At 38.2% G+C, this 23,197-nt stretch overlaps 1 protein-coding gene and 1 pseudogene across 4 annotated transcripts in view; both read left to right on the forward strand.

Moving 5' to 3' along the window:
* SLC7A11 (solute carrier family 7 member 11) overlaps positions 1-23,197 on the forward strand; it is a 386,915-nt gene that overhangs the window by 289,815 nt on the left and 73,903 nt on the right. The window lies entirely within an intron of this gene.
* On the forward strand, positions 12,060-12,841 carry LOC109446896 (small ribosomal subunit protein eS6 pseudogene; annotated as a pseudogene).

Here is a 23,197-nt window from a genome sequence, read left to right on the forward strand (position 1 = left end):
ATGCCACTCTGGTGATAATGTAGCAAGGGAAGAAATATATTTAATCATTTTTGAAATGAGAAATAGGACATGGAGTCTCAGGTTTGAATTGCATTTTTTTAGCTGACAGACATTGTCATAGACAATAGTTTATTTCAGCTCCTAGAAACTGAGATTTTTCCTGCTAAAACTTCAATGGCTAGAATGAATGAAACATAAACTCTCATTAATAGTCAGTAAGAATGCAAACTTTGGAGTTAGTTAGACCTGGGTTTAAATTTTGGCTATACCGCTTCTTACAGATGAAACCAAGAGCAAGTTATTAACCTCTCTGAACTTCAATCTACTTATCTTAAAAACACTACGGGCAATGCCTCCTTTATAAGCCTGGAGTAAGGATTATGTAGCCTCTAAGCACAGTGTTTGGATCACAGCAATTCTCTAGAAATGTTAACTATTTTTGTATTAATAGAATTCACAGTAGACATGTAATATATGCAATTAACCTACAAACATTTTTTTTTTTTTTTTTTTTTTAGTCACGTTTGCCACCATCCCTTCCAAGGCAAGAGGTGTTATTGAAAACAATAATAACAGTAATGCAATGGTAACTTTGGAGGGGATTATTATACGAAACATTGTCATTTTATTTTATCAACGTTTGTGACACAGGAGTTGTGTCCCTACATTTCACTGCATATGGTTGGTATTTGCTATATTTTTCCTTTATAAAATCTGCTGTGCCACTATGCTCCATCAGCCAATATTTTAAGAATTTTTAAGGAAGAATAATTTTATTCATGGTTAAAATGGAGAGACTTTGTTTAGATTGGAGATTATAACTTAAGCGGTTTTGATCCTCAGACTCTTGCCTTGCTAATGGAGCAACATGACCATTTTTTGTGTTGTAAATACTATGCCAGGAGCGAGTAACAGTCCCAACCAAGCTGCCTGCAGATCTTGCACTAGTATTGAGCTGGTTTAAAGTGGCAGTTGAGGACCAAAATATTAGGTTGGTGCAAAAGTAATTGCGGTTTAAAAGGTTAAAAATAATTGCAAAAACTGTGATTAGTTTTGCACCAACCTAATATATTAACTAGCTTATGACATTTCAGCTGGACTGTGTACGCAACTTTTCTTCCTAAATGGGTACCTGGTGACACAGTGTAGCCTCAGGTAACCAAATTCATAGTAAAATCGGAGAGGATTAGTGAGTTGGTTCACGATGACTCACATAGTCTATTTAGTACATGATGATGCAAAAATGTAAGGACCATGAAGCTGTATTTAAATTAATAGTTAATGAGTTTAAAAAAAAAAAAAAATTCTTCCATTGAATTGTATGGCTCTGTCAATAAGATGAGGAAGTATCAGATATTCTGAGTAAATATTTGTTTCGATATATTGAGGAAAGCAACAGAATCCAAACCGTTACATAGGATATAGTGGCTGATTTCTCATATGGCTGGAATTGTATACAGAGTCAATTCCAAAAGTGGTGTTTTCAAAATAATTAGAATAAAGTTATCATTGGAATTATAGCTTGTAAACTTTCCTTTGACGCAAAATACCCCTCTTTATGATCGGTAGTTTTAATGCTTAAACAATTATATTCCTTTATAGTCTCATATCATGTTTTTAATTAAGAACTTAGTCTTTTTCCTAAATACTAGCCCTGTGCTGCCCATTTTCACCTCATTAGAAAACTGAAAATGCTGAAATAGATAATTAGAAATTTTCAGATTCCATATCAAAAGAAAACTACTTGTTCCTAGTAGCCATCCTGTCATCCTAGTCAGCCTTGAACATCAGTCATCTTTCATAGGAAAATAACACAATGGATGCCTTGATTGTTAGTTCTCTAAAAATAGGCGCTTAATTTTCTTCAAAGGAAAACAAACATTTTTTTCTCCCCTAAAGTTGAATAGGTGTTAGGTGTCGGAGTAATCGAAGCAGCCAACTCTGGAGCAAAAGGTAGTAGCTTATGATTCAGTGCTTTTGCTAAGTGAACACATGTGTTTTCTGAACTGTATCACAAGGAATAACCACAGGACTGACCATCCTGTTGGCAATAGACTGTGTGAAACATGACGGTGCATAGATTTCTAAAGACTCAAAAGTTAGGAGAGGCTGCTATCTTTCCCTTCTGGGTATGGTTCCCTATGTTTAACTTCAATTTCTCATATTTCATTCTCAGTATTTTTTATTGTGCGTCCTTAGTAATTGTGGAAAACGCAGAGTTACCATTTCTTGCTGAAGTCTGTTACGTGGTAGACTCTTCTCAGGGCTCAATGCATGCCATTCCTTTTCAAACATAGCTCATATACCTTAATTTGTTCTCCCCACTAACCTCTATGTCCCTGATGACTTGAGGAGTATGTACTGACCATAGTGTTTTGTCAAATATGTAATCATTCCAGTGACTCCTGAATCATCCAATTTTCCCCCAAAGAAATATGTTCAATAGGAAAATTATTTCCTCGCTCTTATTCATTACACATAGGTCATTAATGTTCTTGCTCTTTTTAATAAGAGCATTACCTCGTCGATAATTATTTCCTTTCATCCTACCAAAAGGTATTTAAAAAAACAAACTGTCCTCCATCTAGTCTTTTCATAACTGTGTTCTATTAGTTTCTGATCACTTTTCCATTAATCACTGCTGATTTGAAAACCACTTCAATCTACTAAGAATGTCTGTGTACTTGGAAGGTTAGAAAAAACAACAACAATGAGTAAGATAGATTTAATGATAACTAAAACCACCCTGAACATTTTATTCTTTCTTAATGTGTGTGGTCCCATCTTAAAGGGGCATTATCTGTCATTGAATGGTGGAGCTGACAAAGAACGTTGTAATTCAAATTGTGTTTTGTGCAATAGTTTTAGTATTCAAATCTCTACCATGCTTTCTAATTTACTCTCATGGTGCCACGAATGCAAGCAACACAGATCATGTCTTCTCTGGGTTATTATGAAATAAAAGGAAATGGTCATGGAGTGTGCAATACCACTGGCCTGCATTTTTATAAAATTGCTTCTTCTAAATACATCCTGTAAATGGTTGGGAGTGCTTCCTATCTATTTTTCTTTCTTCATGTTCCAGGAATTCTTTCTTTCATTTTTCTATTATTAATGTGTATTAAGGAGTAGTGCTTTCAGGTAGTGTACTGCGTTATTTTATTTAACCAGCAATCTTGGTATTTCCATCTCCCCTTGATTCTCCCTCCTTGAAGGAATTCTGTTTCTCCACTGGTCTCATACAAGGATGAAAAGCCTCCCTGGCCTTTTCAGAGTTTTTTAAGGACACTTACATGGCTCAGAGTCTTCCCTCCTCAATCTGTATGTAGCCTTTGGAAATCACGATTCCATTTTTGGTTTTTGTTTGTTTGTACTTTGAACTGATAGGTGTTGCTTGGAAGGTTAAAATTCCTAGTCTAAGACTTTAAAAGTGACGAGCCTAATATAAATGTCCTAGTCATTATTTCCTAGAAGATATACTATTACATAACATGGGGAAATATTTTATTTATAAAGAAAACATAGACACGTTTGGTCACAGATACTGAGCCAAGGAAATAAAGGAAACATGAGAAATTGAGGTAAAATAATGTTTTCCAATTTGGAAAAACCAATTCATATTCTAGGTCCATGGAAATAGGGCACAGGCCAGAAAATATACAGTGAATTCTCTACGCTAAGAATGTTGTTTGACTAACAGAATAATTTTGGGTGGGGGGAAACAAATCACTTTAATATTTTTTTTGTGCTTTGTTCTCATAATCCATTTCCCTTTGCTACAGCCAAAGGGCTATTACCCTAGTCTCTGAAATTTTGAAGTGCCCCGAATCCTGTTTTCTGTGAACAATTAAAACTCTCATATATACTATACAGAAAATGAGATTCCAACACCCAAACATACAATCTTAAGACCTTATGAGGCGTTGATAATCAACAGAATTAATGACAGTGTTTGATTTCACGAAGCAATGTTCACAAAAGTTGGCACACAACTCTAAACTCCAGGAGTTTGTCAATAGAACTCCTTTGGTGATGAATGCAGGCCCCCACTTTATTGCAACTAATCTTGAAATCATGGTACTATACATACTGTCTACTATAGAAATAATTTATGAACATTAATTGCAGGGCAGAGAGGAGCCATTTGCTTCATGGAGCCCATCAGCAAGCTGTCCTTCCTGTTTTATCAGTAAGCAAAGCTGAGAGCAAATAGCAGATGGAACAGTCCCTTGATGGCAGCACACAGCAGTCATGAAATACAGCACAATCTTCCCCCAGTGTGTGACGTTTTTAACAGTGGAAGATCAGAAGCAGGCAAGGTGTGGGCTAGGATGAACTGTTGCGTCTGATGAGACATCCCTTCCTTTTAGGAAGATTCCCATAGCAGATTGGGCTTTGGCAGTTGATCTCAGGGGCTTGATAGAGTATCATTACAGAACTCATCTGGAAGATTCTGTGGAAAACAGACAAACCTCAGAAGACCAAGGGGGAATCTAAGGCCTGATCTCTACTCAACAGGTGGTTAAATTCTAGTTCCTTTAAATGCCCATCAAAGATACCACAAAGCCAAAGATAAAGCTGCCCAGATACTGCAATCGGGTGCTAATGTACCATCTGTCACAATCATTGCATCCTCTGCAGTATTTTATTCTACTTACTATAACTACAAGAAAGTATTTGTGAATTTTATGCGTGTGGGTGTGTGGCTAAAATCTTCTGCATCTGTTGTTTGTATAATCACATTGAAGGTTCTTACTAGCACTGGGGAAGCCGGATTTAGTAGGTACTTTTTCTCCTAATGGAAAAAATCTATCAGCCCAACTTCAGTGACAATTATGAAGCAGATTTTTAGGCAGTCAGATAGGAAGTAGTCCTCAATTCCACTAGTAAGTCATTTAGTCATGCCTAGTTCACTATTACTTTTCACAGTTGCTTTTTAAGGGTTTTCCACTCACCCCAGGTTTCTAACTCTGTCTCATTCCTTCAACGTTAAACACTGCTTTTATCTCCTATTTAAATAAAAGATCAAGGCTGACTGTCAAACAGAACTCCTTTAGCAAACAGTTGCTACCTGCTCCCCCCAAGCTCTCACCTTCATTAATTTTCTCCTTTCCTCCGATTTCAAGGGGAAGTTACCTGCCTCCTTTATAAAGTTAACTTAAACACGTGTGTTCTTAATTTTACCCAATTCCATTCATTCTTCCATTATTTCATTAATTAACTGAAATAGTCAACCTTTTTCTCTTAAATGCATCCTCTGACTTGCGTTTACTCCTTATAAAGGAAAAAAAAAACCACGGCATTATTTCTAAAACCATATTGTCCTTCAAGCTACCCCTTCCGTTCCTACAAAACTTCTTGAAAGATTGGTCTACAGTCCCTGCCACCATTCCTCTCATTTACTCTTCTCTTTACTGTAATCTCATTTTCTGTTCCCCCATTCTTTGAAACCCGCCTATCAAAGTGTGCAATTCCTATCTATTGAGTACAATGGTCATAGTTTTAGACCATTCAGCCTCTGAACACTCTTTCTACAAGGATTAAATCCTCAGGATTGCACATCGTGGCAGGAGGCAGGTCTTCATGTGCAAGGTTGAGGAGTTCAGATCTCTGTCTTTCTACACCCAGGTGCCAGGGCCAGACACGGAATCGTGGCTTGACAATCAGGTGGTGCCACCTGGGGACAGAGCAGGAATTTTTCACAGAGGGCCAGCAGCAGAGCCTGGAACAGAGGTGGTGTTGATAGACATTGTGTCAGTGGTGTCTCTGACTAGAGCTTTTCTCTGCAGTGTTTTCTGTTGACTAATCTCTTTTGGTTCCTTCCTACTTTCTGAGCCTGTTTTTCTGAGTTTCACATAATTCTGTGGGCTAATATTTTTGCTATAAATTTCTTTCATCCTTTAATTCAACACATTTGGTTTACGTTCCTTTTAGTTAAAGATCTCACTGATACAGAAAATGGTACTTTAGAATGGGTTTAATGTAATGGAGTCTAAGTATTTAGTTTAATTTATATTTTTAAATATTTTTTTTATTTTTCAACTACAGTTTATGTGCAACATTATATTAGTTTCAGGTGTACAACATAGTGATTAGACATTTATATAACTTATAAAGTGATCACCCCGATAAATCTAATACCCATCTGACACCATACATAGTTATTATAATTTTATTGACTATATTCCCTATGCTGTTCTTTACATCCCCAGAACTAATTTTTAACTACCAATTTGTATTTCTTAAAACCTTCCCCCTTTTCACCCATCTCCCAAACCCCCTCCCATTTAGCAACCATCGGAATATTCTCTTTATCTATGAATTTGTTTCTGATTTATTTGTAATTTTCTTTAGATTCCACATACAAGTAAAATTATATGGTATTTGTCTTTCTCTGTCTGACTTATTTCACTTAGCCTAATACCCTCTAGGTTCTTCCATGTTGTTGCAGGTGGCAAGATTTCATTCTTTTTTATGGCTGAGTAATATTCTATTGTGTATATGTATGTACCACTTCTTCTTTATCCGATTGTCTATTGATGGACATTTAGGTTGCTTCCATATCTTGGCTATTGTAAACAATGCTGCAATGAACACATGGATGCATGTATCTTTTCAAATTAGTCTTTTGAGTTTCTTCAGATAAATACCCAGAACTTGGATTACTGGGTCCTTTATTGTGTCTTTTTGTGGCCTTTGTTTTGAAGTCCGTTTTGTCTGGTATAAGTATTGCTATCCCAGATAGAAGTATCTTAAATGCTACAAGGCAGGATTCCCCCTCCACCTCTTGCTGGAGAGTGGATTGTTAAGCACATTACTCTCAGGATTTCAGAAGTACTTCCTTCCTTGTTTGGGGCGGTCTCTTCTTGCTTGGAGACTGTATTCCTTTTTGTAGGGGTTAACTTTACAAGGGAGAGCCAATTCACCACTTGGAACTCACAAACCTCCCTTTATCTATAGACTTCTAACTACTAGATCGATGCCAGCCTGTCCCAGGGGAGTCAATTGCATTGTAAAAGCTAGATGGAATTATTCCTTTTATTTTATGATGATGAAACTTAGGACTATATGTAAGAACCATAAGGATTAACAACGGTGATTGGCCTTGGGTAGGTAAAGCATCATTTTTCAAAGTGATGATCGTGTCAATCTGAGCTGGCTGGAGTGCGTCTGATTCTTGACTCATCTGCTTGACTATAACCTGGATTATAGGCGGCTAAGGACAATGAAGTTGAGGTTCTAGAAATCTCTTAAACAACACAGAGAAGAGTAGCAAGTACCCTGTGGTGAAATTATCCTACGCCAATCATTTTTACCTCATTTGTCCCCCAAGAGGCCTAGAGCATTGCCAAGGTCCTACGAAATGTGTTGATGAGGCGAGAGGCAGCACTTTTGAACAGAGTTTGTGCTACCGTTCTTTGTAGGCTGAGGATGTCGTGGCAGACGCTGCCATTGAAATGGTTTCCCTGATTGACCTGAGGAGGAAGCTGTTGCAGGACAGCAGAAGCCAAGTGGCAGCATCCAGGGGCAAAAGGCAAAATGGTGTGGTTATCATGCTAGGCAGCTGGACAAGCTCAGCGGTCAGATGCTCTGAGTGGCAGGGGTCAGCCGATCGGCAGGTCTCTTGATGAAACAAGTGACAGTACATCAGTCCTTCTTGATCTGTGTTGTGGTAAACACTCCACACCCGGGAAGGACAAGTCTGACATGGGCTCCCATTCCCGGGAGTTGCTCATTCTCGTCTAATTCTCAGACGTGAGTTAGTTCCACAATCAAGAATTACTTGATGATGGAGTCTGCCAGTAATGTCACTTGTATGTGCAGTGACTGTCCTTCCTAGCTTTCACTAAAGGATCTGTGGCCATGTACTGTGTACAGCAGATAAACAGCCCTTAATCTGGTTAGTCTATTTTTGTTCTGGGTTTATTCAGAATGGCTGGAAAATGGTGTCCTTTTGGAGAAAGAATTCCAAAGAATCGTTGCTCTTTTGCACCAATTACCTAGCAACATCAAGAATAGTGACATTATATTCTAAGAGTACTATGCTTTTAGGGGTCAACATTCACATAAACATTTTCAGGTACCAAATGTTACTGTTTTCACTTTGTGACTAAAATAGACTGCTTACATTTCATGTCCTGCTGATACAGACACATCCTAGAATATGGCTATACAGACATTTCATGCCAAGTGTTATCTATATGTGAATAGAATACGGAATGGAATAGAATGGAATGGAGTAGAATAGAATAGAATAGAATAGAATAGAATAGAATAGAATAGAATAGAATAGAATAGAATAGAATAGAATAGAATGACCAGATCTTTGGGATATTGTAAAACACCAATTCTGAGCTACCTAATTCCTGGACACTGAGAATAATACTGTGGTCTATTGATCAGAACAGCAAATTGTACTTTAGGTTGTAAGTTGAGTTTTGATCGGAGTCTGTCCCTAGGGGTTCCAGTCTTGTTATTTTTCTGAGTACATAACTGAATAGGTCTCTTAAGCAATTGGCAGAACCCCCCACTGGCTCCCTATACTATAAATAGAACTATTAAAGCTTTTGGAGTTGTCCCTATCTCCCAAAGTACTGAAATCCAAGGTAATATTGCATCCATAGGCAAATCACAAAAATTAAAGACATCATCCAAAGCATGAATGATGTTGGGTTGATGATTCTTTCCATCTCTCTGTTGAGGTCTATGTAGAAGCCATGCCGGCTTAGAAGACAGAGACACACACTGAGTAATCATAAAGTGTACCCAGTTGTCCATTTAATAAATATTTATTCAATGCCAACCAAGATCCATACTCTGTGCTAGATGTCAGGGGTACAATTATGAGCAAATCTTGGCATGGTGTTTGCTTTTGTGGCACAGATATTTGGGTGGAGAGTGACATTGCTCAAGACAATTCTAGGAGCTTGTGTCACTGGGGACTTATGTTGTCCTGGTGTTTGTGCACCCAAGGGATTTTCAGGGAGGGAGCAGGGGAAGTGAGGAAAGTCTACCTTCAGCAAGTGACACTTCAGATGAGCTGTGAAGCAGAGGCAGGTGGCAGCGAGGCAAAGGGGAAGGACCAAGACACCACAGGCAGCAGGAGAGAAGTGTGTTTTTGAGGAACTGAGTGAAAGACCGTGAACCTGGAGCACGAGAGTGAGGGGCAAAGTGGAGCGAGGAGGCTGCAGTCGTAGATGGGATCTGCGCTTGGCGGATTTGCATCTGTCCAAGTGCAATGAATGTGAAGTCAAGTGCATGTTTTTAAATAAGGAAGACATAATCAGATATTTAAAAGACTTCTCTGACTGCAGAAAGGTTTGACCCAAGTGGCAAGATATTAAACTATTGCTGTAATCCAAGTGACTTTGTTGTATGGATGTAGAAATTGATAGGTAAATTAATGAGATATCTAGGAAGTGGTATTAATAGGATGGGTGATAAATGGACTGTTGACAATGGACTGAATATTGGGCATGTGGCAGTAGAGAATGTAAAGTGATACTCTCATATTTCTGGCTTGTAAAGCATATACAGAGGGTGCCAAAAAAATGTGTACACATTTTAAGAAATGAAAAAAATGTATTAAAATTGTAATACTCTATATACCCATAACAAAAGATGAATACAAGTCACATTTGACTTCTGCAATTATAAGAGGTGCTCAGAATGGTTACCATCAGCGTCCAGACACTTCTGATTATCGCGAACTACTGCTTGAGCAACGTTGACCAAAGTGTCCACTTGTATACATTTTTTTGGCATCCCTGGTGTGTGTGTGTGTGTGTGTGTGTGTGTGTGTGTGTGTGTGTGTGTGTATAGAGAGAGATAGGTAGATATATATTACTAAATGAGAATAGAATTAAGGCAATGATCATATGTTCATTCTTGGACCTGTACAGATTGAGGGGCCTGACATTCATGTGAAGATGTTGGGAGAAAAATTAGACATGGGGGTGAGGGTTGAGAACAGATTTGGTGATGAAATAAGCAATAAATAGGGGGTCACTTGTCCCTAGATAGGAAGTGAGGCCAGAGACCTGGAGAAAATGCAGAGTGAGAAGAGCTGAGTGTGTGTACTGATGGACTCTGGCAGGCAAGGGACATGTCCTCCTGGAATGCAGTCAGTACAGCAGGGTGCAGTCAATACAGCACGGTGCAGTCAGCAAGACTTTACCAAAGGTTTATGGGCTTAAAATGACTAAAACAAAACCAATGGCATTTTTCAGGCCCTCTCACTTCCTACTGGCTTATTCTAAAATAGTGACAACTAACACAAAACATTCCAAGTTCGAGTCCTCTGATTTTGATAATATTGGCTATTAGGTATTTGATCTGATGATTCAAATAAAGTGTAAAATATTTCTCATTCATAAAATGACTTTCTCATACTTTCTACTTCTCTCTTATCCTCATTTCTCTTTTGTGTGCCTTTTTCTGTACTTAGCAAACTCTGCTTTATATTTAAATGACTTCTCTGGCAATCTGTATACCCATCAAGCCTGGGAAATTAGGCAGAAGACCCCACGTTTTATACACTTTTGTGTTCACAATGATGGTGTGGTGCCTCCAGAATAGTAAGTGGTTCTGTGTCTTGTAAACATTTATTTTTGTCTTTTAAATATTTTTCAATCCCTGATGTTTTATTTATTTATATATATATATATATACACACACACACATATGTGTATATATATACACATATGCATATATATATACATATATATGTATATGTGTATATATACAAACATATATATATATACATATATATATATATTCATATTATTTATGCCTGAAGGCAAACCAGCCAAATTTAAACATCTAAACACAAACTCTTATTTTTATTATTTGGCATAAAAGCAAACGTCAGGTACATTAATAAGCTGTGTTGTTAGCATATTTCACCCAAGTCCCCTGTTTTTCTTTCCTAACATAAGAGTGCATTACCGCAACTTGACCACTGGGGGGAAGCACAGTGCAAAGCTGCCGTTACAACGTTCCCCTTCCAGGCCTCTGAGAAGCCACCCTGTCAAAGACTTGTGCTGTGCTTTTAATGTAAGCAGAGAGCCTTTGTCTGTCAGTCTGTCTGTCTCTTTTCCCTTTGTCAAATTCTTTTCTCTCCCTCTTTTTCCAGGGCTCTTTGTGGGTTAAGATTTTTATTTCGAAACTTCTAGGAGCTAATTAATAAACATGAAACCTAGCTGAAGCTGGCACCCTGCCCTTTCTTTGCTCAACCACATGGGCATGCTAGGGTAATTGTAGTTATTTACATTTGGCATCCAACTGACTCAATGAGCAACATCACCTTTTTTTTTTTTTTAATCTATGAGTACCCAAGCTATTAAATTAAACAGGTTAATGTGGCTACAGCATTTCGCCCCCTACTATCCCCACAGCTACAGTAAATCTGCCACCTGTTTATTTCCATAAAAATTCAATTACGGCACCACCAGTTATTCTTCTTATGTGAGCAATTAACTTCAGGCAGTTTCGGGCCCCAGAGAAAGGCCAGGCTGGTCCGCTCCTGTCTTTTCTCTCCGCTCTCTTTAGCCGCTGGTGGTTTCTTTTGCTGAGTGACTCCTCACCTCCGAATCAGTGAAAAATGGAAAAGAGGCAGGACTGCTGTGCCTTGTCATGCCAGTGAAAAATGCAAAACCTGAAAAGCCTCAAACAAGCCCCCTCTCCTCCCGAGCAGTGCAGAAGGCTGAGAAGCCAAAGAAGTGAGCAGCGCCCTGCAGCCAGAGCCCGGGGACACGGCTGCACAGCTGCAAAACACACCACACTGAAGAATGAATTGCCTTAAAAATTGTTCCTTTTCTTCGTTCTTGATCTTTGTAAAACAATGTAACTGTGGAAGGAAAGGGTGGTAAAATGCCGCGGCATCCGGGCTAAAGCAACAACATGCTCATGAAGAGGAAAAACCACATTTATCTGTGGTTCACACCAATATTGATGTAACCAAAGGCTTGGTAAAGCTGCTGTGTTTCTTTTCCCCTTGAAGAGGAAGGAGTTTTGCTCCTTTTTTTTGTGGTGCCTCGGAGGCAGTTGGCTGCTTCAGGATGAAGCTGAACATCTCTTTCGTAGCCACTGGCTGCCAGAAACTCATTGGTGTGGACGATGAACGCAAACTTTGTACATTTTGTGAGGAGCGTATGGTGACAGAAGTCGCTGCTGACGTTCTGGGTGGAAGAATGGAAGGGTTGTGTGGTTCGAATCAGTGGTGGGAACAACAAACAAGGTTTCCCCATGAAGCAGGGTGTCATGACCCATGGCTGTGTCATCTGCTCCTGAGTAACGGGCATTCCTGTTATAGACCAAGGAGGACTGGAGAAAGGAAGCACAACTCTGATGGAGCTGGCATTGTGAATGCCAGTCTGAGTGTTCTCAACTTGGTCATTGTAAAAAAAGGGGAGAAAGATATTCCTGGTCTCACTGATACTACTGTGCGTCATCTCCTGGGCCCAAAAGAGATAGCAGAATCCGCAAACTTTTCAATCTCTTTAGAGAAGACGATGTCCACCTGTATGTTGTGAGAAAGCCCCTAAACAAAGAAGGTGAGAAACCTCGCACCAAAGCACCCAAGATTCAGCGTCTTGTTACTCCACACGTCCTGCAACTCAAACGTCAGAGTATTGTTCTGAAGAAACAGCGTACTAAGAAAAATAAGGAAGGGGACACAGAGTATGTTCAACTTTTGGCCAAGAGAATGAAGGAGGCCAAAGAAAAATGCCAGGAAAAGGTTGCCAAGAGACATCGGCTGTCTTCTCTGAGATCTTCTATCTCTGAGTCCAGCAAAAATGAAATTGTCCAAGAGCAACAAATAAATAAGATCAGACTTTAAAAAAAAAAAAAAGAGGAATGAGTCTTTAGTACCAGGTGAAAATGCTGATTTTTATCTTTATTTTTTTAAGGTCTGATTCTCTTTGTCATATTCATTCCCCTTCTTTCAAAAGTCTACCAATAAACATCAAAATTACTGACTCAGATCTAGTGATTTCCTATGTTACCTAATTGCTGAATAGGGATTGAGGAACTTGCTTCCCATTAATCCCTTTAATGCCGTTGATACTGATTTTGCTTGAATAAATAGCATTTATAGTAAATGTGTAAACATAGTTTTAAGAGCAAATTAGACTGCAATGATCGTTAGGTGATACCTAGGTTTCAAAATAAAAGAAATACTTCTCCATAAGTAGGTTGGTACCAATTACTATCAAGGTGTAGTTATTATTAATAAATTCTGAGAATGAGAGATCATCCAAAAAAGAAAGAAATATAAATAGGGTGTAAGTAGATGATAGAACCCAAGGTGACTCTGAGCTCCTAGCTAGGGCCTGTGTGTGGGTGGAGAGCTCCAAGTTTCAATTGATCCCTGCACAGGCTTGAGGTCTGATGTCAGCCACGCCCCAAATACTCCCAGGGGATTGAATGAGTATGTAAATCGACTTCCTTCCTTTCCCTTTGTCTTGCATCTGAACGTGCCCTGTGCCAGCCAGCATTAGCACGCTGCTGGGGTAGAAGAACGTAATAAAATAGACTTCGATGGCAGCATGTCACAGGAAACAGATACAGTCTAATGAAATTTATTCTTCTTTTAAATGGTTACTCAAAAGAGAGATTCCATTGGAAGTTCAAAGGGGCATTTATAAATCCTCCCCGGGCAAGTTTGTACCTAGGGCTAACAAATGGCAGGTGGAAGAGGGAAGGAGATTTTAGAATCTGTGTTCTACCGTGATAAGGGCTGATGGGACTTGAATGAAACAAGACCAATGTCTGTGAATCTGAGACCACATCTTCTGCTTTCAAATAGGTTCAAATTCATGGTCTTGAAAAATTGTCCTTTTCCTGTCTTCAGATCTTCTCTTTCAGTTCAAAGTAGAAATTAAAATGGGCTTTAAATGTTTGTTCTTCATCCTGGACTTTGGGCAGTTGCCTAATTTCTACTGCTTCCTTACCTCCTGAAGTGTTTCAGGCTTTTTGCTTCTGCCAAAATGAAGCCAACATACAGCTTGGTACTTTGAAGTCTGAGTTAAAGCGAAACTAAATGGACCATGTTTATCTATCAATTAAGGCATTGCCTGCATCCTTAGGGCTGATGTTTCTAATTTAGGCAGCATTCTATACAATCCTCAGGAAATTAACAACAGAGATTGAATTTAGGAATGGAGGTCATTATACAAAAAAATGCAGGAAGAGCGTGGAAGAATTTGATTGGGCTCCAACATAAGCTACATACACTCACCAGACTCCAATATAAACTGAAGAATGTCTTTGGAGAAGTGGGACTCGAGAAAAATATTAATGACAGTTCCCAAAATAGAAGTTTGATTTAAAACTCCTATTGTGTCAAGTGATCTAGTAGATTAAATAGTCTTTGGCATGATTGATGTTTATAATTAAAAAACCTCGGTCTTGCTCTCAGAGATTAGCGCGTGTACAGTTCACTGTAACCACATGCTAAGCAAAGTATTACATTGAGAAAAAAGTTTAAAAACATAAATTAAAACCCTCTTAGAGGTTTACAGCGGTCTTTTTAAATTTAAATTTTATTTTTTTAATGGAAACCAAACTAATCAACGTCAATTAATTAGAAGGAGATAACATGGTAGGTAATTGAGCCCTCAGGTTGCCTCCAGTCAACGTCCTATTCCCCTCTTCTCAGAAATCCTTTGTAATCACTTTTGCTTGGCATCCTTTCCAGCCAGCTCAGGACTCTATGCACGTCACTGTTCCAGAAAGACAGAACTTTCCTTTTCCTCAGAAATCCTGCTACATTCATTAAGTCCTTGGTTTAAGTGAGTTTTATTGTCCAAACGGTGCCAACAGATTTAACTTGAAGCTGCATAAGGATAACGATTGTGGTTTTTTGTGTTTTGTTTTGTTTTTTTTCTGTTTTTTCATATTTGGCAGACTCTATGCAGGGTGCCTTCCAAATTCTCAGATTTGTCTACAGAATTGTGGCTTGGCAGGAAAATGAATGTGCAATCTTCAGGTGTAGGGTTGTTTTTTTGTTTAGTTTTGTTTTATTTTTGGTGGAATTTATACTATAGAGCTTGAGGCAACTTGTAATTTTTTCCTCAAAGTGCTAAGTATTAAGCTTTTATTCTCTTCAACTATAAAGGAGGGGGGTAGTGGTAAAATAAAGCTGTGCTGTCTGGCCCATACTCCCCAAAAGTTTATCCCCCAATTTTGTTTTCTATAGTATTTATTTTATGTATCTATCTCTCCCACCAAGGATGCCTATTCAGTTCTTAATTACATTCTGATAACCTCTTAAGTTGATTATATATTATTACATGTTATGTTAGTATATATCAGTGATTATTTGTGAAGACTTTGGTGGTTGCTTGTGGAAGAAAAGAGCTGCTTTATGGTGGTACATTTCTTGACAAAGGGCTGTGTCCCTTTAATGGAAAATTTATTTCCTAGTGTATTTATTGACACATGAAATTTTGTATCATTAAATGGCAGCCTATGGGGCAAATTTGGAAAACGAATCACTTCTATTTAGGAAAAATTCACATGTATTTTAACCCTTAAGGCAATGTTACTGCTTATATTATAGTGAACTCATTATTTGCTTCATTCTAGCCTTAGACTAAATATCTTGGTTTATCTGACATGATGTAGGTATTTTTGAGTCGTCCTGTATCCTTATGTAGACTAGAGAGATAACAACTGTGAAGAGGGAGAAAGAGGAAGAAGCATTTTCATTCTGTTCTGTTTTAGAATGTCAAACTGCCTTGACTGCTTAGAAAGCGAAGATTCTTCTTCTCTTATCAAGAGATAATTGATAAAATTCAGTCTATTTCATGTTTGGAAAAATGCGGGTCTTAAAATTCCTGGTTTGACAAGTGCTGTGTGAAAAGGAGAAAAAAAAAAGCAAAATAGAAAATCAACAAGGCTAGTGAGAGTCATGACAGGGGTTGCTCAGGTCTCATCCTATTTAACCTTTTGCACGTTGCTTCCAAATACTTAAAATACCGTAAGCTCAGGTGATAGATATTGGGTTTGTCCTTTCAAACCATCATTGAGTTACATTTAATTTGATGGTTAATTTTCCTTCTCAATAATCACAGAAAAATTGTCAAAATTTTGTACATTTCATGTCCATCTTTGGTTGGAACATTTCAACTGCTTAAGTAGTGCAGTTAACTAAAACATGGTAATTAGTTAAATAACTCAAAGACTTGGATTTTCAGTTATTTGTTTACTGAAGATTTAAAAAAATATAATCCTGAGAACAGCATGATTTCAACCCCTTGTAAGTCCCTTTCTCTCCTGAGAAACAGAGTATGTTTTATTCCATGTTCATGCAAACTTCTCTGAATCTTAACTCTATTAAATTTTCAAGCCTTGCATCTAAACTTGTGAGTTTCCTAGGACAAATTACAAGTGTGAGTATCTTCAGTCATTATGTTACATGAAAAGCAAGGAATTTTGGGCTACTGAATCCATTCAAGTAGTAACCGTCATTATGCCATCACTCCCCAGAGAACTTGTGACAAGAACATGACACGACCCTCTTTAGCTCAGAACTGGACTCTCTGTGCAGGGGGACATTTTGTTGGTTATCTCTAAAGAACTCAGTATGAACTCATGGTCACTGCTGCTTCTACTAACCACCAACCAGAACCACTAGAAGAATTAGGTTGGTAGAAGTGCTCTTAGGCCAAATTTAATAACATTTTTGAGATGTCTTGCTCCATCTCATTTCAAAATTATATTTCAACACTTACTGAACTTCTGACCTCACTTTACATGTATTATTGAGAGGAGACTCACCAACATACTCTTCCATGTAAGTTTGAGAGAGCTTGCTCCATTTTTAGAATTTCTTTTTTCTGTTGTTTGTTTTGGCCCTGGTCAACCTTGAAGCAAGTTCAGTACTATCTTACATTCCCAACTACTACGATCCTTTTCCCTTTCACTTCACAAGTCATTATGGAAAAGTATATATTTTATCAAAATAAAAATATCGTACAGCTTCCAAATTTCACTCCCCAAAAACTCATGGTTAGACATCTCTTCCCAAATTCTCTCCGATATTTCTCAAAACATTCCTCACACTTCTTTGAAGGTAGTTTGTGGGTGAGAAGAGTTGTAGCAGTAAAAATAAGCAACTTTATTTTTCCAACTGCCAATAAATTTTATTGGTCATATTTTGCTGATTTATTGTAATACTTGCCTAAACTGGACAATTTATCCTATTCTGTAGCTCCTACCAGAAGGAATGCCTTAATATAAATCAGTCTAGAATTAACATCACTGTATTTTATAATATTCTCTAAAATTGGTCAATTCATTTCGACCTTATTTATAAGCTACTTTTGGACATGTTATGCAAATAATCCTAGCAGCTCCTTATTTAAAATAATGTTTTATATCATTTCATTAAGGAGAATTTTCTATGATTATTTTAAGGAACTGTTAAACCTTTTCTGATAACTTTCCAAGCTAAACCATTTAGTCCAAAACTTCTTAAACCATTTAAGAACCGTTTCATTGTTTTTATTATTATTGTTTGTTTAACTGTCACACAGTCACATACCAATACTTGTGTAGAATGCATTTGTCATGCACTCGGCATGACAATTCAGATTGTTACGTAAGTCTCTTAGTGTTTATTCCCAATTTCTGTCCTGATGTCACTGTGGACTGGTAGCAGTTTGCAGATACCCCCGCCCCCCCAGTCCATGGGCCATATTTCGAATGACACTGATGGAGGCTATTTGTCTGTGATGTAGAATTTTGGGGAGGTGATCAAGAGGTTGCACTTATACTATAGCAAAATTGTAATATGTGTTCAGAAAGATTATTTTCTCCTTTAAGGAAAACATTAATCGCTGCTTTCTACAAGTAAGATATTCATCTGGCTGCGGATTTTGACAAAAGGATGGCAACGCTAGACTTTAGTCTGTCATTTCTTACGCCACAGAAATGCTGTTCCTGTTTGCCAGTGCCCTGCCAGAGAATATCACCTTGGAATCCAACTCTTGTCAAAAGTCCACATGAAAGAAGTTATTCTATCCTCTAGATCTCTTTCGAGAGTCTAGGTTGTAGTTTAAGTTTCATTTGCTCATTTGTTTTTGTTATCTTGGGTTAGTTGGGTCATCTAATATCTGAGTATATGAATCACAGTGCTTTGACTTCTAGAAGAATTGTTTAACTGAGATAATTATAAATCTTGCCCCTGGCTTATATTTAGAGATGCTTTAAAATATTAATACGAAACTCAATATTACATTATTTTCAGGGATTTTTTGGGGACATTTTCCATTTAGTATTCTCTATTTGAAAATTTATGTGAAGAATCACATTTATTTCATATTTGTAGAAAAGGTTCGCTTTTGCAATTTTTTTTTTTTTTTTTTTTTAGACCCAATGATGAACAAGAATGAGTTGTTAGTCTGCTTAGTACAGGCTCAGATGTTACCAGAGTGTTATTTATCTATGCAGCAAATAAGTATTAAATGTCTACCATATGCTAAATAAGCATGGTACTAAATCCTGCTAATTCAATGGTAAGTAAACCACATATTTTTCTTGCTCTCAAAGGGTGAAAAATCTAGTGGGAGAGAGAGGCATGTAGTCAAGTAATAACATAAATAACATGTAAAACTATGACTATGATAAGTGCTCTAAGAGGAAGCTACATTGCTAAAAATCTGTATTGAATTGTTGGGCTTATTCAGCCAAAAGATATGCAAACATGTTTCTCCCATTTCCTTGTTCCATGCTACTAGGTGATGGTAATAATTTGGTTGGTTACATAGGTTTGCATGTCGTCCCTGAGATAAGAGTACTCCATGTGTATTCTGAGGTTCTAAGAAGGCAGACAGCCGCCTGGGACATTGTTTCTGCAGGGAGATGGTTGATGCACTGATGGATTTCACAGATTTAGCTAATGTGGATGGTTTTCATTGTACTGGGCTGTGGTATTGCTGGAGAGAGTAGTCTGGGGGTTGGTGATGGAGCTAGGTGGTAACTTCCAGCAGAAGAAAGGGGTCTAGCTTGGAGATTCTCTCCTTGGGGGTCAGGGCGAGCACACATACAGGCCATGACTGCAAAGCCATCTCTTAGAGGTTAGAGGTCCACATGTACACAGGAAAGCTCCAGCGAGAGTTGAGAAAATGTCATCACAAAACAAGCTCGTCTTCAACCGTCACTGCAAATCACAAAGGCAGGAATAAATGCTGACAGATGTCTGTTGTGGGAGGATTTGGAGTTTGGGATTATTGGTACTGAACCCTGGTAGGCAGCACCAGATGGGTTGCTAAATAATTCCTCCCATCATCCTCTTGTTGACAAGAGTTTCGTTAACTTGTTAGCATTTTGTACTGTTTCTTTGCCTTGGCTGGGGGCATAGGAAAGTCAGCTCCTGCTGAAGCCACAAAATCAAAGGTGAGAAGGAACTTTTGTGACACTGGGGGAGCGAAGGTTATCTGAGATCTAGGGAATTCAATGCTGAGACAAGTCAAGATCAGGGCACAGCCTCTGGTCAAGATGCTTCTCACTGGGCCTCTAACAGTTCCGGTTTCGGAAGCATCAAGGGGACCAGCACAGAGATAAAGACACCCTGCGGCTGCCTCAAGGATCATAGAAGAGCAAATGGCAGCACAACTAACCTCCGATGGAAACAAAAATCATAAGTGTAGACATTTTAATTCCTGCCTGGTTAACATTAAATGTACATGTTACAATGGTTGGTGATAAAAATCTCACCCGGAATAATATTCAGAATAATAATGATGGGTTTGTACCTGTTTCTCAAGCAATGATCACAGATTTGTTAGAGAATTGCTCAGAAAGCACAGAGGCCTTGCTCAGACTGAATCCTATGGAGTCTGCTATTTATCATTATGGATTTCCATTCCTAAATCTTTTACCAAGAAGAGCAGAACCTCTCCCCTTGTGTTCAGCTGTTAGCGACAAAGGTTCTGTTGCTCTCCCTTAAAAAGTAACCTCTGAACTGCAAGCTATGATTGCAAGCAAGGCTTATAAAATATATGTGTGAGGAAACTGTATTGTTTCCCTTCATTTATAGACTCTATTTGTCATTGGTGATTGAATTTTCTCACTGACCTTGTGCTAATTAACGCATGGGCTGTGACCTCATGGTCTTGCCTTTTTATAACCCACCTATATAAAAACTATGTAAATTTTCTTCTTAGTCCGGCTGCTTGTGCCATGGGTTCTGTTTTTCTTTCTCTCATTGACCATGTAAGAAAATAAATATGATGGCCTGTGACAGACATTGTAGCTTTCCCATAATATTCACTCTCCTTTTTCCTCAGTAACAGAATTTTAATTTTATTCAGGGCAAGCAATGTGCCTGGCTAGCTAGGAATTGTTTCTGTTTTCTAAATATTATTAAGGACCAGGGACTCTTGTGTACTAACTTCTCTCTTGATAAACAGGAGACTTGCATGGATTTAAACTTTGGAATATTTGAAGAGTGACATTTCAGTGGATGATATATTCTTCCAGGCTCATACATAGTACCAGATAAAAGTCCTCGATTTTCTCTGATTTCTGAATGGAATCTGTGGGGCTGAACTGAGCTGCAAAAGAAAATTGAGCAGGAAGGAATATTGGACTTGAATCTTCTACTACTTTAGTTTATAAGGAGACAAGGCTTTTATTTGGCATTTTAAATTCTATGTGTTAAAATGATAATGGAATATTGCTCATTATGTTCAAATTTAGGAAAATATTCCAATCTTATGTTTGGAATATCGTGTCCAATTGTGTGGCTGAGACATCTGTTATTTTTGGCCTGCTGGGTATCTATCCCCGCTTTGCTAATAAAACACTCCTGTTTTACTTGATTGAGCCATCCTTCTGCAATCCTCAGGCCATGTGGTTGGGAGTGGCTAATCTACTCTCTGACTCCAGGACATTTCAAGTCCTGGCTAATCAGAGTCACAGGATTATTGTTTCAGGGATAGGCCTGTGACATAAGCCTCAGGTCACTTCTGTTTCAGGATTAGTAAAGTGGAAGTATGGTCACACTGAGATGATATTGATTCCCTTTACAATGGCATGGGAAACGCCTGCCTGGGAATTCAGCCAATACAAAGGTAGAGGAAGTGAGAGGCGAAGAGTAACCAAGTCCTGATGTCATACGTTGCAGCACATGTCTGAAGCTGTGCCACATCTGGACTTTTCAATGATGTGAAACAACAAATTCCTTTCTTTGCTTCAACTTTGTTTGTGATGGTGCTCTGTTACTTATAGTAGAAAGAGTTCTGACTAACACAAGGTGCTCATTGTACCACTTCCTTGTGTACTACGTTGGGTCGTTAGGTGGGCACACATTGAGGTTAGAAATAAAATAGGGAGAGAATTCGAATGTGTCCCAGAGTTAATGTTTGATGTCTGTCCTGACCTACTTCAGAGCCTTGGTGGGAAAACAATTTCCTAATCCACTAGGCCATGGAGGCTACAAATAGTCTCTTGCAAGATAGATGTCATTTCCCTGGTTGAAACTTGGCTTCCCTGCTATTGATATAGATTATAATAAAGTAAAAATGGGAGGGAACAAGTGAGAGGTGGGGCTGCTGAGCTCCCCTCAGGCCACACTCACCTTTGCTAATACCATTTTTAATCCCTCCCAGGGATAAAAAGGCAAAAGGCGCTAGTTTGAATAATCAGTGTGAAGAGCAGACAGGCTGGCCACACTGGTTTGTGGGTGCAGTTACTGTGCTATGAAATCTTGTGAAGTCCAAGTGCAGCTCTTGTTCCTCCTGCTTCCTGGTTCCCAGCAGCTGGGGAGGGAGGGTTCTATTTGCAAGAAGGCTCCTCGTGGGATGTGGTACTTTCCGCTGCGCTGTTTCTTCCTCTCGGTCCCTCTCCTCATCCTTTCTCAGTCATGCGTGAGTGTGCTGTTCTAAGACTTTAGATTCAGGGAATTAGGTAGTTTCCCTCGGAGCGTTTAGAGCATCTACTCCAGCTCAGAATTTACCCGAGTTCTGAACTTAACAGTCAGGGGTTTGCACAACATTGAAAACAGAGGTCCTTTGATTCACATTCAAACATTGTTATTTATGTGAACAAGAAAAAGTATATACAATAAGAATGACATAAATAAATGTATTTTCTTTTTATATTATCTGCCAGGAAGCTCAAAGCTCAATGTGTGGCTTAAAAATGACAACAATAAAACTAACCTTTAATTGTTTAAGCTATATTTAATTGTTATAAGCTATTATTACCTGCAGCCTAATAAGATCCTAAATGAAATATAGTCTTATTCATTTCTAGATGACAGAACTGATTATAGAACTGGAGGTAATTTATTTAATGTTATACCTACCCTATGGCATTATGCATGATCTCCTTCATATAGGAAAGCTTGTCTTATTTTCTCTGTCTTATTCATCTTAACGTCTATATTCTTAGAAGAATGCCCAACACATAGTAAATATTCAGCAAATATTTGTTAAATGATTTATCTTCCAAATGTTAACAGTTTAACTGGAGAAAATAATGTATTCTTGCTAATCAGAATGGAAGATTTCAGTGGTATGATTTATCTAGATTTTTAGTCATTAATATATCTTATCCAGCACTTTATAACAGCTTAGAAATACAGGGAAGACATGAATAAAAATCTATAGGTGTTACAAAAACTGTAGCTATAGCTAAACTATTGGATAATAAAAGTTGTATTCAAAATGAAATACTGAAAAATTTGGGAGAGTTTTTTAATCCTAAATGTGGTAAATTCAATAGGAATTCAAATTGAGAGTTTTGGATTCAGAGTATATCCTCAACAAAAACTAACAAACCCAAACCTGTTTGCTGAACACTTCTAGGTTAGAATCAGATGAGAAAGTGTTGGCAGAATGAAGAATATTTAACTTGGGGAAGATGATTCTTGTAGATAGGAAAAGCGTAAGTAGAGAGTTTATAACATGTGACACATTTGAAGCACTTTCTGGTAGGCGATAAGTTAGATTTATTCAATGTAGTTTCAAAGGGACTAAGAGAAAAAAAATGGGAGCAAAGTGTGGAAGCTTCAGGTTGAGATATTGGAGCTCAATGTGAGGAAACCATTAGCAATACATAATTTTCAAAGGTAGATTTGCCTGATTTGTGAGACCCAGAGCTGTGTTGAGAGTGGATTGTCATGTGATCACCTGTTGAGGTTAATGATGGAAGGTTTCCTGCTTTGGGTAGGAGCTTGACTAAC

This window comes from Rhinolophus sinicus, chromosome 15, assembly GCF_057876585.1.
Source record: "Rhinolophus sinicus isolate RSI-liver-muscle chromosome 15, RSI-T2T, whole genome shotgun sequence".
NCBI lineage: Eukaryota > Metazoa > Chordata > Mammalia > Chiroptera > Rhinolophidae > Rhinolophus > Rhinolophus sinicus.